Source organism: Eublepharis macularius, chromosome 8 (assembly GCF_028583425.1).
Source record: "Eublepharis macularius isolate TG4126 chromosome 8, MPM_Emac_v1.0, whole genome shotgun sequence".
Taxonomy (NCBI): Eukaryota; Metazoa; Chordata; class Lepidosauria; order Squamata; family Eublepharidae; genus Eublepharis; species Eublepharis macularius.
In genome coordinates, this window is record NC_072797.1 from 59,736,503 (window position 1) to 59,756,851 (window position 20,349).

The 20,349-nt window shown below is 40.6% G+C and overlaps 1 protein-coding gene across 4 annotated transcripts in view; it reads left to right on the plus strand.

The window, feature by feature from the left end:
* Window positions 1-2,319: 2,319 nt before the first annotated feature.
* Window positions 2,320-20,349, plus strand: part of PAM (peptidylglycine alpha-amidating monooxygenase) — a 269,957-nt gene continuing 251,927 nt past the window's right edge. For all 4 annotated transcript variants that reach the window (XM_054986265.1, XM_054986264.1, XM_054986267.1 and 1 more), the window contains exon 1: window positions 2,320-2,447. The gene's annotated coding sequence lies outside the window, so the exon portion shown is untranslated. The remainder of the gene's footprint in view (window positions 2,448-20,349) is intronic.

Sequence of the window (20,349 nt, forward strand, 5' to 3'; positions counted from 1 at the left end):
GCTATATTTTGGTTTCTGCATGATGTAAATTGTTTTTACTGAAAGCCAATAAAAGGTTGCTGATGATATCTTTTACTGGCCTTGCAAATGTTACTCATCTTGTCTTTCTAACCTGTGATCTGAAACTAGTTTAGAATTTGTCTGTGCTCTGGAAATCTATATATGTTTGATGCTTGCATGTGACTGTCATTCCTGGCAAAGACAGAGTAAGCTCATGAACTAGCAGCTTTTCAATAAAGTTCTTTTACTGCCTACAGTGAAGTCTTTTGAGACTTGCTTGGCAGATCCTTATACATGGCACAAAAACTGCATTTGAAACGTGTTGTCATGGATTCTTATGATTTTTTCTTAGACTCCACAAAAATCAACTGTAAACTCCCACATCATGCCAATGTTCATGGACTGCTCCACAAAACACATGGATTCACTGTTTGCGGTATCCCATTAGTGTAAAAACATGGATCCAAGGTGCAGATCCTCTTGAACTTTCATTATTTATTCATAGAACATTCCAATACAGATCAGAAAATCACAGATGAAAGCAACATTAAGATCATAGCCATGTCCACAGATGTTACTAAACATTTTTAATCCAGAAGTCATTATATCACCCTGACACAGAACTCGTAAATAAACCATTTATTCTCACAGTTTCAACATAGAATGTCCCAAAATGCTGTGTGAAATGAGAAATCATATCCATGTCCACAGCTTCCAATATAAAGAATTGAACCATGGTGCAAAAATATCCAAATCACAGATTGTCATGGTCCTATCTGTGAACAGATATCAATTCCACTAGATGGAGGCCACCAGATTAATCATCCAAAGCAATCTTGTTTCACATTAATGCAGCTACAAATTGGTTTTGCAAAACCCAAAAAACCTCTGGATTTTTTGTAATTATGTAATTATCCATGCTTCTTGGCCAACAAGTTTGTCACTTCTAAATGCTCTAGTCTTTAATTCTTGGAGAGCCAGGGTGGTATAGTGGTTAGAGTAGAATCTGGGAGACCCAGATTCAAATCTCCAGCTTTGCCATAGAAGCTCACTATGGGCCAGTCACAATCTCTCAGCCTAACCTACCTCACAGGTTGTTATGAGGATGAAACAGAGGAAAGAATGATGTAAGCAGCTTTGGGCTCCCATTGGATCCCCGATTTTTATGATGCAGTCGGTGGTTATGGACAGGTTGAGTGGTATGATGATGAATTTTGGGGGACGCCATTTCAAAATCCTGAGGATCCATGAGGATCAGTCTTAGATCCCTGTTTTTGCACAATGGCAATGCTATGAAGTGGTGGAGCCACTATTTTTATGCTGCTTCCTAAAAGCCACAGTATTATGGTGGTTTGGTTAGAATGAAAAAATCATATAAATTCATGAGGATCCATGCCTCAGATGCATATTTTGCTCCATTTTAGCACCACAAAGAACTGAATGTGTGATTTTTTTAATGCTTATCTGGGTACCTAGCTGTAATATAATTTGATAATTGGATTTAGAGGCATTCTGTTACAAAAAGCAACTACAGAACACATTAGTAAACATCTTTTATCTTTTTGTCTGGATTTTTCTTTAACCAGTACGTAAGACTGCCTTTCATAGTAATAACACACTGGGAGACTGCAACTGTCTGAGGCGTCCCAGTTCCCGCAATCTGTACCCAGCGCGGCAATACGTGTGTGTATATTTGTCTCACACACAGGAGTTAGGAGCTACAGTTAACGTGCAACAAAGGAATTTTATCACGATGTATTGTCGAAGGCTTTCACAGCCGGAGAACGATGGCTGTTGTGGGTTTTCTGGGCTGTATTGCCGTGGTCTTGGCATTGTAGTTCCTGACGTTTCGCCAGCAGCTGTGGCTGGCATCTTCAGAGGTGTAGCACCAAAAGACAGCGATCTCTCAGTGTCTGAAACAACCCTAGCCCCAACCCAACCCTGAAACAACCCTTTATCACGTCTGAAACAACCCTAGCAGAGTAGCTATTTATAATACTAGACAACGATTGGTTTGTTTTATTTCCTTCTGCCATCCCCGGGAACAACAGGGACACCCACATAAATAAAAATCTAGGCCAAGGCGACGAGATAATCCCACACTGTGGCCTTTCCCGCCATTCTGTGACGAACGGAACCTTCATTAGGCTTCTTCTTTTCAAGCGCGGCGTGGACAAGCAAAACAAAAGCTCCTGAGCGGGCGGCAGAGCGAGCGACCCGCCTCCGCTACAGGGTCGCCTATATTTGGGTTTTCCAGAGGCGGAGCTGCTGCTGGCGGGGGGCGGGCCTAGGGAGGTTCTTGCTGGTCGGGAGGCGGGCTGAGGCTCTAGCTCGTTCGGCGGCAGGATCACAGTCGAGGCCGCCCGGTTGAGTGCGGGAAAAACCCCGGGGTCGTCGTTGGCTATTTTAAACAGGGCTGAGAAGCGGCGGCGGCTGCTTCTGCTTGGGTGAGTCGCTTGAGGGAAGACCACCGGAAGGGGGCTTTCGCCAGCGAGGCTGAGGGCGAGCGTTAGAGGCGGGCAAGTTGCTCCCATGTTCACAGTCAAACGGACGGCTGCCCCTTCCGTTCTTGCATTCCCCTCGCTGGGCCAGCCCACCGCCCGCTGGACTGCTCTCACAGCCCCTGAGGCCGGACGTCCCCTGCTGCTTGCCGGCGTCCTTCTCACGCGCACCCTCTGGCTTGCCCCCCGCTTCTTTTTCTGGACGAAGCTGGGTGTGGGGAAGTCGACTGGGCACCTGCCTCGCCTCGTCTCTTCGGAAGCCCCTGGCGTGGCTTGGGGTGCCTTCCCTTGTTTTCTTCCCCGGGGTGGTTGCTGCAGCGGCGGCGGCGGCTTCTCATTTGGCTGTTGAGCAACTTTTGGGGGATGGTGCTTGGCCAGAGGTCGGTGGCTAGGAAGGTAATGAGGAAACTTGGTAGTGCCCTGCTGGGCAGTGGGCATGGCGGGATGGGCTCTGCTGTGTATTCGAGGCCTCTGTGTATGCTGGTGTAGATGGGGGATCACCGCTTTTTTTTTTTGTTCCTCTCCGTCTTATTTCCGGGCTGCTGATTATTAAGGGGGGCGGCGGGGGGCTGCATCTTGCGAGTGTGCCTGGACTAGGAAGAGTGCAGCTCCAACAGCGGGCTCAGAAGAGCTTTTCCCTTGGGAAATAATCCTTTTTGGTTGTGGCTGGCCGAGATAGATAAGGATCTCCAAGAGATAACCTCCTCCTCCTGTAGGGATTTCTCGCTCGCACACATTCAACAACACCCCCCCCCCCCCGGCCTTCCCTTCCCATGTCTTCTGTGGGGTAAGTCCATAGTTCGTGGCTTTATTCTTTAAGATTTAATCCATTATTTCCGATCCTTGGAAAAGAGGAGGATCTGCTTACTTTGCATAGCGTGGGGTGGCTGTGTGTGTTTTTTTGCTTTGCTAAGGAAGCCCAGAACTGAACTGCTGTGCTTTTCTGTTCAAAGTTTCCTGTGCTTCCTCCCATCTATCATGAAAAGTGTACTTCTGTTGCGCCAAAAACATAAACACTGCAGGGTGCTTCAGGCTGCGTTTTTAAAAGAATGTTTGGTTTTTAAAGTGGAGGTGAATTCTGGGGGCTGGCTTCAAGACTTCCTCCAATCTACAAATGTACTAGGAAAGTGACATTCACTGCACTTCCTGCACACTATATTATGTGTGCGCAGAAGCGATGTGTGTGGCTTTAACCATTTGTGCAAGCAGTCTGTCAGTATTTCTGGAACCTAACTTTTATTCCAACTTGTTATGGGGCAGGGAGTGGGGAGAGGAAGAAAAAGTGACATTTAATAACAATAATCTGATTCTCTTTCATCATTTCACTCAGTTTCTCTCCTTCTTCTGTTAACAACCCCCTTCCCCAAAGCTGTACTGTTGGCCCAGTTTTGTTAAGGATGTGTTTGACTTTGTATTCTGACCCACCGGTTTCATTCTGTGAAGTTTTGTGTACACAATTTACTCTGCTGCTTTGTGTTTTTAGAGTTGCCATGTTTTCATTTTCAGGCTGCGCTGGGTGCTACTTGTATGATGATATGTGCTGGAATTTTGACAAGTGGAAGCTGCTGAGAGTATCTTTTTTCTCACATAGCTTAGACCTAAGGCAAATTTTCTACAAATTCCATTTAAATATCTTGTACTCAAGTAGTTATAAATCTCTGTAGAACTGATCTTGCAAACATGCACACTATTCCTATATTAGATCAATATGCTAGTAACTACAGAATAAGAATTAAGACTAATTGAAACTATGGCCATTTCCCCACGTCTTAAAAATAGTGCCCCACGCATGGAATGCTGGCAGCTTCTTCATGTGATCTTTGACATCACCCACCATGAAAATAGAATCATCACTGCCTGCATCCGGGTGACGTCAGCAATTGCACTAAGAAACCTCCAGCGTTCCGTGAGTGGGCTGCTATTTTTAAGACGTGGGGAAACAGCCAATATTTAGTGTTGGACCAACTAATTTAATGCTTGCTTTTGGACCATGTTTTCATACTATAGGATACGCCAAATTAACTCACTATCAAATTCTGCCTTGTAGAGTCATTGATTCTCAAGTGTATTCTTTATAATTTTGGTATGAGAATTAGAAATAAAATACTGTCATTCGCCGAATAAGCTACTTTCTGTTCCCCTCATAAATAAGTACATGTATACTCATACCAAATTCACACCAAACTGTGGTGAAAATGGGTATTGACCTGCACTTAAAAATAAAGATTAAATAGCGGTAAGTACTGTACTAAGATAATATGTATACCACGGCATTGTGATAAATCTAGCACATGAATAGAAATATCACACATGCACAAATAAACTGACACAAATGTTTTAAAGCTGCAATTGTATGCATGGTTAACTAGAAATAAGTCCTTCTGAACCCACAGGGGCTTTCTCCAGAGTAAATAAATTTAATATAATTTAGGGCTATAATCTTCTGCTCACTGAAAGTCACAGTACTGTTTTTGTTTTGGGTAAGGAATACTATTTATTTACTTCATTTAAGCATTTTTCTCATAGCTAGAGTAGCTAGAGATTTCAAAACTAGCTACTGCGTACATTGATCATTTTAAAATCCATGCATATTTATGTGAAAGGTAAACAGCCAGTAAATGAAAACTCAATAAATGAAAGATCAAATAACCTGAATAGATCATTTAACATCATTAATGCCAGTGATAAGTAGAATGGATCCATTGACAGGCTATCTGTGAATGCTGTTTCAGATGGTCATAACAAAGATTTCAGTTTGATTTACTAGGTCCTGGGTAGTACTTTTTCCAATCAACTTCACTGGAACTATAAATATATTATTTTTAGGGCCTACAGTATCTGGTAGCATTAGTAACCTGCCCTAAACACTTGAATGCCGTAGTCCATGAATAGTGTACCGTGAAGGTTTATAGCCACTATGCTAGACCTATTCTGATCAGGCAGATCAACCAATAGAATCAAAAGTGGTAGGTCATAAAAAGAGGTCAGAGACTGGGCAAAAAAGCGCAGGAGTGAAGAGGCCCAACAGGCAATCAAGAAGAATGAAAATAGATCCTAAGTAAGGACAAATACTATGTGACTGACTGACCCAGGTTCCTAGCAGCTGACACGTTTTCCTATCTCTAAATGACACGTCTCAAGGATTGGATGTGGTTTCCAAATTACTGAGCCAGGTGTCATTACATCTATTAGGAGGCACAAAAAATATCATTGCTTAACCATAGTCCCCTAGGGAAATGTTTGAGAAGGTATTCTTCAAACTGGGATACTGGAAGGCATGAATTAAATCTTGTGTAACCAGATGGTAACAGGAGTATTAATGCTATGTACCTTATACTTTTCCCTGAACAATTATAGTTGCTACAGCAAGGATATTTTGAGATCCTGTAGGCTTTTCTACCCTTTAGGTGTCTCTTCTTCAGTCGCTTTGCCTACATAGATTGTTGGTTTCCTTAATCTTCTATAAATGGCAATCACAGGGGCATAATTTATATTATGGTGCTGGGCAAGAGTATGTAGGCCTCTGTATACTTTCATTACGTGATTCCCCCCTTGTTGTTAGTCCCAATAGGGAAAATCTACATTTTCTCATATTTTCCTACTACTGTAGCAAATATACTCCAGGAAGTTGCTCTGACTGGAGGGAAAGGTATTTTTCTGTGTCCCAGTATTGTAGTTCAATCCAAATGCATCCCCCCCCCCAAACACACATTTATCAATTGAGCACTTGCCACTTTAAATAATTGAAGTAAAACGATTGATATAACTTTGGCCCGGGTGGGGTTTTCCACTTGTTGATATAGTCAGTTTTGCCTCATGACAGGGCTGGCATGAGAATGCCCTGAGGTAGAGCTGTTCCCAGGGCTTCTAGCAGGACGCACTTCCACCAGCTTTTCATCTGCATGCATGCCATGCCATCTGCTGGTGTGCTCTTCCTCCTGTTTATGAGGGTTCTGCCACCCATGTTCCCTGCTGCACACACTGTCCAGCATCATTGTGGAAAGGAATTCAGATGGTGCAGGATGGCAAGTGCTTTTGGTGGCCACAGTGATGGCAGTCCCAGGCATGCACTACCCTATGGTATTGTTTATGGAAATGTTCTTGATACTGTATTGAAATGTACTTGATAGTGATTGTACTAATCTCATACTGTGTAATCTGCCTTGAGTCTCAGTGAGAAAGGCGGACTATAAATGGCATAAATAAATAAATAGAATAAAGGGCTTACAGGCAGCTTTGAGCTTGGGTAGTTGGAGGGCAGAGGAAGGACACAAAGGCAGGTGGACAAGCGGGAAGGAGGCACAAAGAGGGACCTGGTGATTGACAGAGAGGGTGGGCCTCTGAGTACTCTCCTGAGGACCTCCCAAAACCTAGAACCAGCTCTGTCTCATGGTATGCACATTTCTCTGTTTTGTTAATATTTTTTTTAAATGGTGAAAGATAAAAGATTGCCACAAATGGACTTAGGGGGAATGGTGAATATAGTGGTTGCGCTCACTTATTAAACCATGTGCCCTGTGTTTAATATTCATATCAAGCATTTTGGGAGCATTTAACTTTAGGATGACAGGCAAATAATTTTATGTGATCCACAGAAACTTTATTTTAAAATCTGTGGTTAAAAATCTCTGTCAGATTAAAACATTGCCATAAAGTCTTCCCCCACCTGCAAATGATAGATGGCAGTTTTTTCAGTGGTGGCTTCTTGCCTTTGGAATGTTTTACCCCTTGAGGCTTGCTTACAGACTTTTCTACTCTCCTTTGGGTGCCAGGCCAAAATATTTCTTCTAATCCAGGCTTTTGACTGAGGGGGTTCCTTGTTTTTAGCTTGCATCAAACTTGAGGACAGCTTTATGAATATAATTTTGTGCTGTTTTTGTGCCCTGGCTTGTTGTAATTATATTTCTGCTGTTTTATGATTTTTATTATATTGTTTTATTTTGTGAACTGCCTCGAGCAGGTCTGTGGAGCAGCAGCATGTACATTATCTAAATAAATAAATATACCTGGCTAATAAGTACTAAACTGAAGCAGGATTGAATAGTGCCAGGAAAAATATCTAGAAATGGTTATGGGAGTATGAAAAAATGTCAGAAATTTTGAAGCCATGGGGGTTTCTTCTCTACCGCTTCCTCAAGCTACCAAACATTTACGAAATTTAAAAATATTTTTTTGAGAAGACTCAGCAAGATGAGTGTACACCAGTGGCAGTAGTCCCTCTCGCTAGCAGTTTTAAAGTTGTGGAAAAGTGTGCCTGGTTCCTTCTTGTAGTATAATCTGTTATAGTATTAAAGACTGTCAATAAATCTGGCATCTGAATTAAACTTGAGAATAGCACTCCGGTTTTTAGTAGCTTGTTGTCATGTACATTGAGGATCATGCAGTGCAGTCTTATGCATGTTGTCTCAGAAGCCAGTCCCATTTTATTCAGTGGTGTTACTCCTAGGTAAGTGTGTGTAAGCTTGCAACCATAGTGACTGGCAAGATATTGACATCTCTAGTTTCTTCCTGTAACTGGAATCAGTTGCACAGTTGAAACAGATTTCTCCTTTCATATGTTAGTGTGTATTTTTTTCAAATATAGACCAGTTTTTTCACATATTGCAGGAGATGGAGGAATCTGAATTAGGCAAGGATATGAGAGCTATACTTCTATGGTATACAGGAGCTGTAACTACATAATACTCTAGATGCTTACATAGTTATTACACAGATCAGAAACTATTTTGAGGGACAGTATTTTAAAATCTTACCTTTAAAAGCATGAATATCTAATAGCCATTAGTATTTCTTTCCACCCACGACACATCAGGTGTACCTGGGGATATGAGACAGGGCGCTATTGCACATACTGCTTTCCTACATGGTTTGGACAATTTTTTAAAATGTTTTATTTTTCAAGAAAGAATGAACAAAACAGAAGAAAAATAAATGCCCTGATATCCACAGTACACTTTTTCTTGCTCTCTCATAAATGTAACCCAAATATAATATAATATAATAAAAAACCTCTCTATGCACATTCAGGTTAGGGTTATGCTAAAGTGATAGAAAATGTAAATTGAAGAATATTTCCATAGACTAGGATGGGATTGAATTGAAGCAATTTTGATTATACCCGTGAATCTCATCTTTTAAAAAAATGGTGGGTGTTAACATTGTGCAGATGTTTTAGCTGCTATGATGTCCAGTTTGCCAGAACTGGCTAAGGTTTCTGGGGATACCAACCAGTCCAGAAGTACTTGTGAGGGAAAGGTTAAGGGAACTGTTGGAAATCTGATACTGTTTTATGTGAGCATCAGGAATGTATTAATGACCATTTGCAACAACATTCCCCCAGGGAATAATGTACCTGGCAGTTGTGGTTCTTAGTGGCTATTTGTGGGTTTGCATAAGAAAGAGCACAAGAAGAGGGCTGTGGAGTTGCTGGACCTCTGGAGTTGCTGGACCTCAGCTATGGCTTAGGCCATCTGCACAGTCACTTTGCCACATTGCTTGGCATAATTAAATTAAATTAAAGGTTAAATGATAGCTCTTTGGATGCTTTGTTATATGTGCTGGGCATTGTCTTGAGCTATTCATTTAGTGTAATAAAGAAATCAGTGTGCAACATCTAAACCAATACAAAAGGGAATAATATGCCATGGATCCAAAAAAGTATAACTCATGGCATGTTCAAAATATTTGTATCTCGCCATTCTCCAGAAGGCCCAAGATTTAGCTCAGAAAGTATGCCATCAGTCATTAATTAAAGATAATGCAATAACACGTTTAGCGCTTTAATTACCAATCTGAATCTAAATCTTAAGGCCAGCCTATTCCTTGTTGACAGTTTTGGATAATTGTTGAAATACTCTTTTCAAATAGCACTGCTTTTGCTTCTTTCTAAAAACTAATGGAGATAGTAGCCTTTTATCTTCAGGCAGGTCATCTGCATAGCTTGGGCAGCAACCAAAAAGGCCCAGTCTTAGGCAGATCTTACATGGTTTGAGCAAATAAATACTTCCTCAGAGAAACGAAGACCCCCTCCTACAATCCTCCACATTCTGTAATGTTTTAAGATAGCAATTTAAGTCATATAATGTTTCATGAATCATGATCCTTTCTGAGTAATAAATAGAGTTGAGCCCACTACAACACACATTTTTTCAGGCTGTAGAACTAGACTTGGAACCTTCCTCTAAATGGTTTTACTGGTGAGATCAGGTGAATTACTAGAAAGCTACAAGGGGGGAGAAAGTAGTAATCTACAGATTTTTTTCAAGCACAGCTTTGCGTAGAAGATGGACAGTTTTCTGGATTCTGGCCAATATTCTTGTACTGAATTCTGGTTGGTGTAGCCCACCAAGAATAAATTACTACAGTCCAGCTTTCATTCATTTTTATGCCCCATGGTAATAAATGGTAAGTTCTGCATCTGGAGTCCTTAGTGAATTTTTAAGTCCCGGCCCCAATTTGGTGGAACTCTGTTGTAGGACACTCGGGCCCGCCAAGACATTATATCTTTTTGGTGGGCCTGCAAGACAGAGATGTTCCGCCAGGCATATGGCTGAGACCAGCCTAAGGTTTTCTTGGGAATGCCTTTTGACCGGTCTCCTGCTCGGGTGAGGGGGGGTATATAACTACCTGCCCCCTCATATGCAAAGTCATAGGAACAGCACAGTTGTGTCCCCCTCCCCCTTGTTTATGTTATGCTGGGAAGAGTGGAGGAGGCTGCCATCTGGGATCTGACTGTACATATCAGTGACTTTGATTAATTGCATTTTAACGTATTTAAATGTTTTGTCTTTGTTGTATTGTTACACTGTTGTAACCCGTCCTGAGCCCGCTTGTGGGGAGGGCGGGCTATAAATTAAATAAATAATTTTCTGTCCCCCAAGCAAGTGCAGTGGAAAGCTGGATACAAAGATATTTTGCTTTCACAGTCTTAAGTTTAGTATGTTGCTTATTTCTGTTTTACACATTTGTTTGAATTTGGTCTTTTCATTTTAAAGTCAGATTAGTTTTTGATTTTGTGAGTTTTTCCTTTTATAAGCAAGCTTTCTGTAAATAAGAGCACCTATTAAAGAAACCCCACTCTTGTGTCATTAAGTGTCCTCATTTCCCTAAATGCAAACCTGTTACCTACTACAGCAGTTCTAATTGTTGTTTCTTCCTCGCTCACTTAAGCTTTCCTTTGGAATGTCAAGGCTTCCTTAGGACTTCCCATCTTCTGTGCAATATAATCTCTAGCTCTAACATTTAGCATTAACTTTGGCAAATACCATTAGCATCCCTGTTCATCAAATCAAGATGAATTGACCCACTGGCTAAGTAGGCCACCTTGCATTTGAACAGATGTTCTTCATCCGTCCAAGAAGTACATCCCATGCTATGCACTAATTTTAGGATTAAGGACCACCACAGTATAGATTCTAAATTTCAAAATTCATTCTTTTAAACACGCTATGTTAATAAGGTTTAGTGAAGTTTAAAGTAAAGCCAGATGCATGTAAAACAGTTGTTTGTTTTACCTTTACTCTTGACTGCCTTACAAGGCCCTTTTGAGGAAAAGATAAATGTCTAATTCTCTCATCTTTAAATCTTGTTGCATATTTTCTATTTAGCGCTTTGTTCCTGTAAGGTTTCTGTATTCTGATCAGCTGGTAATTTCTCTTGGAAGGGTTTAATTGTTTGTAAACTAATTTAGTCTTCTCTAGCCTCCTGTTCTATCGTAAAGGGCTGCAGAGTAACCAGTCAGTTTTGGCATACAACAAGATTTGTTTTATATGTTATTTTTTTTGTTAGCACACTCAAGAATGTGTAGCCAGAAAGATACAATATTCAAATGTGGTTTTCTTGTTAGCAACTAGTTTTACCAGAAAGGCATTTATAGAAGGGAGGAGCTGGGTCCAAAGTCACAACCTCTTTTGCAAGTTAAACAAGTTGCTGTTCCCTCTGTTCCTCTTTTATACTAAGTTAGATACCCAGTGTGTGCTTGTGCTGATTTGGCTTAAGCAGCTGCAAGTTACCGATGGCTAGACTTGTAGGGTTAATGAAAGGTATGGTTTCACATCCCCTCATTTCTCATTCTGTGAAACCTATATAGCTACCATTACTGTAGGAAAAAATGGTTTAATTTTCTTTAGCTGTGTGAATATTTTCTCCCTGTTTCTAAAACAAAAGACAAAAGAGTCATTAGAGAATGGATTTATCTGTGTGGTGGATATATCCAGCTGTGTTTGTCTTGTGCTGTTGGCATGGCGTTGTTGCTTGTTTTTGCTTGCCTTGGGGTAGTGTACACACTTCTGCTGTGTATGGGTGTACATCTTCAGTCAGCTGTCTACCTTGCAGCATCTGATTATTTCTGTCAATTCATTGTCAGTCTGAGGACAGGGAAAGTACTTACAAGAAGAAATGCTGTGACTTAAATATTACAAGCTCCAGACAGGTGGAGAGGCAGTTATCTTTCAGCCCCGGGAGCTCTTGTCAACTTCCATTTTATATGGCTAACAGAGTTGCTTGTTGTGTATCCAGTATTTTAAAATAAACATGGGGGAAGCATGTGTGACGCTGTATTGTACAAAGGAATTTTCCTGGATTTTGCATGCAGCTTAACATACTAGGGTGTTGAACAGTAGCAAAGTCTCAATTTTTGAGACGAGACCGATCTAATATATTGAATATTTAAATCATTTGAGGCAATGTCTTCTATTGAATATGAGCATTCTTTCTTTTTAAAGACCTCCAAAGCTATGACTGTCAGTAATTACTACAGAATGCAACAAATTTGATTGCTGTTCTCCTTCCTGAGCAGCCCCTTAATAGGCCCTGACTGGAACTGCAGTTCCTAGGTACACTATTGCTTGACTGGTTTTTGTTGCAAATGGTTAAAAGCACATGCCTGGTATTCACACAAAAATTGCATTTTTCACTGGAATTGATTTCAGTTTACCATTTCCAATGCAGGGTTAAAACTTTGTGGGGTTAATTGGAAAACAAGCTGTTGTGAACTGGCAACAGAATTTATAGATTCAGGTTCAATAATCCCTATGCCATAGAAACTTGCTGGATGGCCTTGAACCAGTCATACACACTCAGCCTAATTCACTTCCAAGGGATGTTGCTTGTTTGTTTGTTTGTTTGTTTTATTTGACTTATACCCCACCCTATCTGTGAACGGGCTCAGGGAGGCCTACAACAGAAAATATAGAATTAAAACATCATAAAAATATAAAACCAATTTGACAGATAAAATCCAGGCACCTCTAACAATACACTACTATAAAACCACGGGCACAGTCATGATACAGGCCCAGGGCAGTTGCAAGTGGGGCATGGCGGTCAGGAAAGGGGACAGTTTGCTGGCTCTTAGCCAAAGACCCGGCGGAACATCATCTTTTTTCAGACCCTGCTGAATTGCAATAGGTCTTGCAGGGCCCGGATCTCTTTTGGGAATGTGTTCCACCAGGCCAGAACCAGGGCAGAAAAGGCCCCAGCCCTGGTAGAGGCCAGCCGAGTGCCTCTCAGGCCAGAGACCACCTAGAGCTGCTTATCCACAGAGCTCAAGGCCCTGCGGGGGGGGGGGGGGAGGGGCTCGGACACACATAATGAGAGAGGTGGTCCCATAGATATGCAGGTCCCAGTCCATTGTTAGGATAAACAATGGGAGAATTATGTTGTAAACCACTTTGAAGCTTTCCTGGGGAGAAAAGAGGGGTATAAATTAAGTAGTAAGTCACCTTTTATTTGTCCTTCCTGAACAAATATCCAGTCTTTAAAACAATATAACCCCCACCCCAGATTCTCAGTAGTCTCTTCATAGACAAAGAAGCAGAAAAATTGAACTGTATGGATGGCACTGTAACTCATGATTTCTCTTCAAAGAAGTTAACATACTGTCAATTGAAAACATTTTAGTACGCTAGATATATAGAAATCTGGGGGTTTTCAGTTCTCTTGCCTTGGTATCCATATCCATCTGGATGCTTTAATAGGTAGATTTGTGTCAGCCCCGAGGATTCAGTTTTGCATATTTGATCCTTTAAAACCAAAATTGTCCACTTCATTTATTGTGGGGTGGTTGGGGAGCAACTATGCATTCCCAGCACCTGGTATATATAACATACCAAAGTTAGGCAGACGCTATTTTATAAATTGATGATGATTTTGTCCTTTCCTACTCAGCTTCAATAAAGAGGCTGATAATAACACTTCAATAAAGAGGCTCTGTGACACTGAGAGATCTCTATCTTTTGGTGCTACACCTCTGAAGATGCCAGCCACAGCTGCTGGCGAAACGTCAGGAACTACAATGCCAAGACCACGGCAATACAGCCCGGAAAACCCACAACAACCATCGTTCTCCGGCCGTGAAAGCCTTCGACAATACAAAGAGGCTGATTGTATTGATGAGGAAAAAATTACTTGTGCGTTCTTGGGATTAATGTTTACAGGCAGTAAAATTCCTGTAGGTATTGTGCTATGTTCAGGTGCAACACTAATATTTAGAATTGTGTTTTAATTGCAGTATTTGTCTACTGAGTTTTTATTTCTCCTTTGCGAATATTGGGATGTCATTGTAATGAATAAGTATATACTGTTCACAAAATACCTCGTTTTTCTCAAGTTTTGAACTTGGATTCCCTACCGTCTATGCCCCTTGCCCATGCAATACCAATGATCTATTTCACATTAATTTGTAAAAAATCCTATGTGTAATCATATGCAAATATCTTGGTTCTCTGTGTGACGACTTAGACAGGTAAAGTAATTGCTGATGCTAGAAGAGGAACAGAACAAGTTACTTCTGATGTAACTCTACTGAATTCATTCACATGGAGACAGAAAAACAAAGCAGTAGCATTTTCTAAACTTCCTTTGTCTCACAATCTGTTGGGATGGCGGGGCACCAATGGTGCAACCCCCTCATAAATCCAATATGAATTCGTTAAGGATATTGTTACAGTGGATTTAAACTAATTGGGTCTTGACTCATACAATATTTGTCTCAAAGCAGTGAACAAAGTCAGTGTTGTTTTATCTTGGGATCCTATTCTCTAGCATGCAAAATCTGCCTATTAACTGGCAAAAACCCTTGTGTAAATCTGTTTAAAGAGGATGTTGAGTTTGTTCTGGAACATAAACCTAGAATGGAGGTCAGCAGTCTTTTATAACTGAAGAGCCAGGTTATGTCAAATTCAGAACAAGAGATCAACAAAGAGCCCGTATAAGAGTACAGTGTCTAACCACTGCCAGTTAGCTTCTCCTGAAGCAGCAGCGACTCTTCCTCTGGTGTCTCTTCCCTCTTTTAGGTTTCCTTTCCCTTGCCTTATGAGGCTCTCTGCAGCTGTGTGGTGGTGTTCTGAGAGTCCAGCATCCAGTGGGGAGTGGAGTACCACTCTGTGATAACAGAACCCTGTTTGATACTGTACTGAGCCACGCTTGGCTTGCAAAGCATAGGTTGCTGAGCCTTGATTCAGGGTGAGCAAAGGTTGCTCATGTTCCACTGCAGTTGAAAAATTTGTGGGATGTGGAGCCAGGTTATGATTGAGCAGTCATGACACATTAAAGGGCCAGATGGGATCTCCCAAACAAAAGCAAGATTAAATAACTAGATGGACCTAGGTTTGCTTTGTTCTGTTTGTGCAAGTATGGAATAAGTTTTCAAATTCTCTTACTGGGAAAGTTTGTTTTGCTTACTTTGGGTTTCAAGAGAACGGTTGGAAACCAATTCCAGCTTCTTACTCCCGTTACTGGGTTTGTTGTCGTCCTTCCAAATTATAATCAGTGTGTGATAAATTTGCTGCTACTGTTGATTGCAAAGGAAAGAAAATATGAAACTGGCTTAGATCCTGCCTAGATATTCACAGACACAAAGAGGAGGGGAGCAATATTCATTGATTCCCCCTTCTCATGGGAGACCTCCAGTTCTCCCCACCAAAATTTCTGGGACTCCTCATCTCCCAGGAGCAGCATTTTACCTGGAGATTTGGGCTGTTGCCAGAGGAAAGTTGATAATTTCCCCCAACACACACACTCTTCTGGCTGGCTACACGAGGCTCCTCTTCTCCCGAGGAGTTCTCACTATCACTGACCCTGGGCTGGCCCATGACAGACACCTCCTTGCCCCACATAAATCTAGGTGGGTTCCAAGCCTATGTATTTCATGGACATTTGTGTACTTTTGTGGGTGTGTTCTTTTGTTGTATTTCATCCCAGTGTGAGATCGATCATAGAATTTGTAGCATAGTGATTAAGTGATTTGGCTGATTCGAATCCCACTACTGCCATGAGGTCAGTAGGTGGTCTTGGGTAAGCCACTTCCCTCAGCCCCAGATCTCCAGCGGTATTATAAGGTAATAACATTGACTTTGTTCACTGCTCTGAGTGGGACACTAATCTGTCTAGAATAGTAGTATAAAAGTGCAGTTGTTGTTGTTATGTTTCTTGTGAGGCTCCAGTGTGGAAGCATGAAATGAATTAACACATTGTAGGTTAGATATTGTATGTGTGCATATTTTGTACATGCGTATATTTTGAGACACAAACACAAACACACAGGGCTAATTTTACTTTTTTTACAGTGCATAGAAAATCAAAATCTAGTACAAATTGTCTGTAAGCACGTTACTATAAATGCTAATGATTCTTCTTCAGAGCTGGAACATGAAGAATGGCAACCAGTACTCTAGTAGAGATCAAGCCAAGGCACAGAAGGGATGGATTATTGAGAGAGAGTTCCAAACTTGGATAGGGGAAGGGGGAAATTTGCTGTGACAGCTTGCTACTTATTTGTGCATGGAGAATAACTGTAGACACCTGCTTCATAATATTAGATAGTGTTTCAGCAGACAGCAAGCAGAATCATAGAATCTCAGGAGGAGTGGGAATTACCGTTAGCAGCAAGGAATGTAGCTGTGTTGTATGACAGACAGAAGCAAAACATACGCCCTCACATATGAAAACAAGGTGCAAAATATATTTTTTAGGAATTTAAAAACCCACTTTTCTCCCGAGCATCTCACACCCAGATTAGATAACAATAATATAAAAATAATTGGATAAAACAATAACTATGAAAACTGTATTGCTTGTATGCCATACTGACAAGAAGTGGAAAGGGGGCGGGGAGTCCAGGCACATGCTTTTAAGAAAAATGTTTAGAGGAAGGGATTCTTAGCAAGTCTAGTGGTCAACAGTCTGTGATACATGGGACCCACTGTCACAGTATACATTACGATAAAATGGTAGAAGGGTAATTGGTAGCACTGTCCATCATTTTTAGTGGTTCAGTTTTGGCTGTGGCTAAGATATCAGGGAAAGTGAAATTGACCTGAGAAAAGAACTTTATTTTGGATTGTGTGCTATATTTTGGAATGCAGTGACTGCAGTACGGGAGAACTTGGAACTTGGAAATGCCCTGAGATGAACTCTCAATGGAGCAACCTTAATAAATACTTGAAAGAGGAGGGGAAAGCATTTACAGCCCAAACCTTAACCATGTTTATTTTGGAGTCTCATAGTTGCTTCCAATAAAGTAAGTTTAGAATTGTCGCTTAAGGGTGATAAGAGAGCAGCTACAGATGTGAGGTCCTTGGGAGAAAAATCCCCCCCCCCACAAAGACTTTTCAGTTTTTACAGTGGTGCATTTTGAAAATTTTGGGAAGTACCCCCCTTCCAAAAAACACCCTCCTATGAAATACTTTCTTTTGTGAAATGTTTTTTTTTAAACAAGGGATTTACTTGCTCAAAATGTGTAATATTTTTTAAAATGTAAGATAATATACAGCATTAGATAATGACAAGCAGGGACCCATGGGAAACTCATGGGGAAATTCTGCTCTGGTTTCTGACACCCTTCGGCAACGCTTCTCTGCCTATTCCTTCTGCTGCTGCTGCCCCCTGTCTTTCTCTTCCAAACTCTTGTTCTGCCCTCCCCATCCCCTCCTCCTTGCCACTAGGAGGAGGATGAAGGCCATTTAGTCCCCCTCATCCCAAACAAACCTTGTAAGCACCAAGTGCCCATTGCTCCTTGTTGCCAACTTCTTTTCCTCCTGGGTACCTTCTTTTCTTTCTCATACCTCTTCCAGTGAATCTTGGAGTCTGCTAGGCCAGGACTTAACAGATCTTAGGAACCAGGTTGCCATGACACCTAGAAATTTCACTGTGGTAACTAGTATTTTCCACAATGATTTTATTGTAGTGTATCTTGGCATTTTTCAGTGTTAAGTACAGAGCTAATTTATCATTTTGCATCAGAATGTTTTGTTATATGACAGAAAAATAAATATGCATGAAGTTCTTATCATTGCTTATTTATACGTAAACAACTATACAGCTTTCAGTGGTGGTCAGTGAAAAAATTTCTTATCCATTCACTTTCTATATTGGCTCCAAGATTCAGTGGAGCTTTTTAAAGCAATAATGGAATTATGAGAAATTGGGGAGAAGTTAGGCTAGTGTTGGAGGTTAGTTTTGTTGCAGTGATGACAACCAGGGTTAACCCCATATTTATTTATATATTTACACATTTTCATAGCTTTAATAAAATTTCAAGGAACTGTGAATGGTTTAGGATTAGCTTTGTGGTAGCAATAATTTTAAAATAGAAATTTTGATAGCAATAATGTAAAAATATGGTAATTAATACACAAAATCCAATGGCTTAAAAATGAATCCAGATTCTAAATGGTCAGACTGGTTTCTAGAACCAAAGAAAATTTGTCAAGGGCTGTGCTAGGCAACTCCCTAATGGGTTGAGATCTCTTGAGGGAACTTTGGCAATTCTCTGTCTGTCTGTCTGTCTGTCTGTCTGTCTGTCTGTCTGTCTCTCTTCCTCTCTGTCATGCATACATGCACATATATTTACTTTTAAGGATTTTAAATCTCCCTCACCTTTTCAAAAAGTGTTCATATTTTTCTGTGAACCTGGGGTTTGTTCTAGATCTGTAGAGAGATGTCTTACTGTACATGGCCCCAGTCTGTACAATTAAGTATCTGCTGATGGGGCCATATTAACTATTACATCATTCTTATGTATATTGTAGATTAGAGATGGGCACAAACCAGAAAAAAAACGAACCATGCGGGCTCGTGGTTCATCACATTTCACAAACCACGAACTTTCACGAACCTGCCCCAGTTCATTTTGGTTCATGAAAATGTCACTTCCAGGCCAGCAAATCACCACTTCCAGGTAAGCAGAAGGTCTGCAGGAAGTCCATCTCCTGTTGCTTAGGAAACTGATTGATTGGCACCAGGCTGTCTGCAGTGATGAACTTAAAAACGAAGCAAGTGAACCAGCCTAAAGTTCGTGGCGGTTCATCAGAAATGGGATCTGATGAACCACTGGTTCATGAACCATGAACCGGCCTGGTTTGTCATGAATTTTGGTTCATATTTTGGTTCGTGCCCATCTCTACTGTAGATATAAACAGAATATTTTCAATGGTATGTTTATTGCTTAAATGAGAATAATTTTGGGAACATTTAATGTGCCATATTATGTTTAATGAAAATATGGAATTATTTAATAATGTATTATTAATGTTAACTTGATACCCATATGTACAGATCGTCTTGTCACTGTATGAGACTGTGTCCCAATAATACATCTTCTTTTGTTTATTCACAGTTAGTTTTTTTAATTTCAACCTTTTCTTTATCAGATGGCAAGAATTAAGATCCATATACTAAGGTAGTATAACAGTCTGCAGTGCTGTCAAGTATTGGCTATGTTTGCTATTTTAGTTGTAGAAAATGAAGGCTTTAATACTGTTAAATACCATAATGTGTCAATTACTGCCATTTTTATGGTGACTTAAGTTATAAATAATGCTTTTTACAATCTCAAAGCAATAAAATTTAAGTGATATCGAAGCATGTATTGCATATATTTCAGGGTTATTTTTCAAAACCAGTTTTTTTCTGGGAAAAAATGAAAGCAAAAGGTTTTCTTCAGTGCCTTTGATGTTCTTAGAATTTTACACCTCTAAGAGGAACCTGTTTGGAGTGGATGTTAATTTTGAATTAAATGTCACAAAAAGTATCTGAAATGAACTGCTACCTGATAAACAAATGAGATCAGACAAAACAATTTGCTGTGGTTCATTGGTATTGGCTTTGCATACTGAAGGTCCTAAGTTCAGTCCCCGACATCTCCAGTTAAAAGGGTCAGGTGGGAGGTAATGTGAAAAACCTTTCCCTGAGACTAGCAGTCAGAGTAGGCAATACTGATCTTTAGGCAAATAATCTGACTTGATATAAGGCAGCTTCTTTTTTGTATGGAGTAATATAATGAATTTACTGAAAAGAAAGGCAAAGTTGCATGTGCTTGTATTGAGACACTTCAGGGTGTTTGGCTATGCATGGAGAAGAATGAAGATGGTTTAGTTGTTTCTGTAACTTGTCCTTGTTGTCAGAGGATCTTCTAGCAAAATGCAGCCCAGGAGTTTTAAGAAAAAGAAATGCACTGAATTGTGAGACATCTCTCTTTTGGAGTAGTGTTGCTTGATCTGGGGGTGGGGAAATAGAATGGCTGTCCAAGGGTGGGGGGCAGGTGTTGAAAGCCATCTAACTGCAAAGATGATTAAGGGAATTCTTGTCCAAGAGCTCATTCTTGGAAATGGCAGGTAAGCAAAATACAAAAGGCTTTCATATCATACATTGCCTCAGTTCACTTCTTGGCTGTGTTGAATACTGTGTTAACTCAAAAGAGAAATTAGTTTTTTTCTCCCAGGTATTCCATCATGTACACTCATACAAGTGTGTGTGTTGTCATCTTACCTTTAGGGTTTTTGAGTAAATATAGTAGTCCCTGAAAAGTTTAATCTAATTGCCATTTCAGACAGGAGAAGGAATGTCAAAA